This window comes from Cornus florida, unplaced genomic scaffold, assembly GCF_030987335.1.
Source record: "Cornus florida cultivar Cherokee Brave unplaced genomic scaffold, ASM3098733v1 CherokeeBrave_3.0.0_Hap2_Chr03, whole genome shotgun sequence".
Taxonomy (NCBI): Eukaryota; Viridiplantae; Streptophyta; class Magnoliopsida; order Cornales; family Cornaceae; genus Cornus; species Cornus florida.
The window spans coordinates 30,727,907-30,731,110 of record NW_026775573.1 but is presented as its reverse complement, the minus strand read 5'-3'; positions in this window follow the sequence as shown (position 1 = coordinate 30,731,110).

Genomic DNA, 3,204 nt, shown 5'->3' with positions numbered 1-3,204 from the left:
TCTACTCGCGATTGGTACGGTTGTTCTACCAGAACCTTCGACCATCGCCGCACACTACAGCCTAGCTCATCACCTTTATCGATGGCCATGAGATCACCATTACAGTGGATACTCTGGCTCGTTCGACTCGCTGTCCACATTGGTGCCGCCCGAGCTACAGGAGATATATCCCAGGCTCCACAGGCCTTCTTACGTCGATATGGCAGTTTTTCTCACAGGTCACCATGCCGGTGGTGAGACTTTCGCCACCAGTACATATCTTCCAAACGACCTTTGGTTCATCGATTCCGTGCTTTTTCGGAACATATACATGGCCGGACACAAGATTCAGAGGCGGGGTGACTATCTAAAAGCCCTGTACGCCTTCTATACCGGCCACTGGGTGTCTATTCCTGCACTTATCTGGAGCGTGATGAGGAAGCTCTACGATGAGTACGTCAGCAAGGAGGCGCCCGGAAGGGCCAAGTCTCTTCCATTCAGCCACCTCATCACCCAAATTCTCATAGACCAGCGCTATCCCATCCATCCATAGGAGGACCCCGAGAGAAGTTCTTATCATTTCCTCAAGAAGGACTAGGACAAGAGCAACAGAGCTATTATCACTCGCCTGTAGACCCATGCCGTACTGGCGGCTACAGAGCTGGAGTTAGAGGAGGAGGCAGCAGCACAGACAGCCCCGGCACCAGCAGAGTCAGCAGCACCAGCTCCCGCAGCGGACGATGCACCAGTCGATCCAGCTGCCGATCATGATGACATTGATATAGACATTGACTTGGAGCACTCAGCGGATGACGCAGTTCAGCATTCTCCAGCCGGGTTACCTATCCACGAGCAGAAGTAAACCCAGGAGCTGTCTTCTGACTCCTCCATACCAGACTTGACCCCCGGCTTTGGAGTGCGTCTGCAGACGCTTGAGGATGCTGTTGCTGCTATCCGAGCTGATCTTACTGCCCATAGAGATGATCTTATTACCCATCGAGCTGATCTTATTGCCCATCGAGCTGATTTCGCTACCTTCCGTACGGATGTCGTGACCATGTTCAGAGATTTATCTAGAGACATCCGCGGAGCCAAACCTGCCCGTCCTACCTCATCTTCTTGAGCTCCCACTCTTTTCTATCTTATGATCCCTCTCTCCTTTTGATACTTTATTATTGTCACTGTATTATTTTTACAGCCGGTCTGTCGGCTTTGATATTTTTGTTGTACCTGCACTTTATTTATTTTATATATCTGTTTTTGTTATGGATGTCATATGATTATATTCTCATATCTGTATGTTTGACTCCATCAGGTGCATCACAGTGACTTTAGTGAGAGAGTGCTACCCAATTTTCAGGACCACCCTTATACCTCTCTCATTTCGTTATCTATTTATCCCATTTACACTTGCATGTTCACTGTGCACTGATTATCCCATTTTGTAATCTGATGAGTTTATCCAAGTGCTAATTTTCAAGACCATAGTTCATCCCAAGTTTGGGGGGGCCATTCCACCCACTTCGGATACTTCAGTCCCGATCATTCTTGCTTAGTTGCACTGGTATACTCTTTTCTTTTTTCTCTTTGCACATTGAGGGCATTGTGCAATTGAAGTTCGGATTGTGAGCCAAATAAAAGCTAAATTGAAGCAATTCTGGGATTGAACAAAAAAATAAGCAAAGCGGAGAAAAAAATAAGCAAAATGAAGCAAAGCAGCAAGTTCGATCAATCCAAGTCCAATGTTTGATCAATCGAACATTGATCGATCTCAGCATTTCAAGATAGATCCAAGCCTTGACCCAAAGTACTTAAGTCCAAAAGTTCGATCGATCTAACATCATTCTTCGATCGATCGAACACCTTTGTCCTTATCCAAATGATTGATCCTATCCACAGTTATACCACCAACCAACCACTTTTGTCATTTTCCCATACATATCTCCCAAAAATATCTCGGATTTGTCTTTTTCCAAAAAGCTCAGCCAGTTGGATTGATCCAGCCTAAGTTCGATCAATCGAACTTCCTCCAGTGCGAAAAAGTTAAAATTTCATCCCATTGAAAATTGCCCTTTATCCAATCATTAGGGGATATTGTGTGCACGACCCCAGCTCATTTTGGGTGTCATTTTGACCTACCTATATAAGGATAAGGATTGCTTTTTCAAAGGGGAGCCAACATTATTTTTGATATCATCTCTTGGAGAGGAAGTTTAGAGGAGGAAGAGGCTAGAGACACCATTGGAGATCTTCATCAACAAGGAGCAAACCTCTTCCATGGAGTTAGCCCTTGAGGGTTGGAGCATCCTCACCATGAGTGGCTAGACATCCTCTTGGGGCTAGAGTTAGCGCCAAGCATGTTTTCTATATCTTAATCTTGTGTATTATTGAGGGATTAGTGTTGTAATTGATGTTTTGACACTTTGATATATATAGATCTTGTTTATTCAATGATTTATGTGGTTTAATGCTTTCAATTGGTCATTTCATTCTATCCATATGTCTATGTATGCTAGAATAGATGTTCATGTGCTTATCTCTAGATTTTGTTTTATTGATGCATGTCTATGTGTATTGATGCAATAGATTTAGAGATTGTCAAAACATTATGCTTAAAAGAATACTTTTGTGATTCACTTAATGGTTCATGCTTACCTCTTGATGGATTGTGCCTCTCCCCTAGTTTATTTTCATGCTAGTAGTTTAGATGTAGTGTAATTGTAGTGTAGTGTTAAATGGGAGGACAATCTATTCTTGTTATTTGATAATCCAAGCTTGTGAATGCAATTAGTATATGTCTCTACCCTTGTATTGTATTTGGATTGTGAGCTTAATGAAAGAATTAATAACTTGTTTTGATTTATTGTGCCTTTCACATGTTGTTTAGACAATATACGCTTCATAGTTTAGATATATTGTACCTTTCACATGATGTTTAGATAATACATACTTAACTAGTCATCCTTGCTTATTGAATCAACCAAATACATACACACCACTATTGTAACCCACTATTTGCCCTCATTAATCACTTGTCAATGATATAGAAATGCATTGCTTGGTGATGATTTCTAAACCCCAAGACTCTTCTCTCTCTCTTACTTACTCTTAATTGTATTGTTTTGCTATTACTTAGTTTAATTTAGTTGCTTTTTAATCAACCAACCAACCAATTGTTTGATCACTCGACCTACTAGCCCTAATAACAATTCCACAATTAACTCC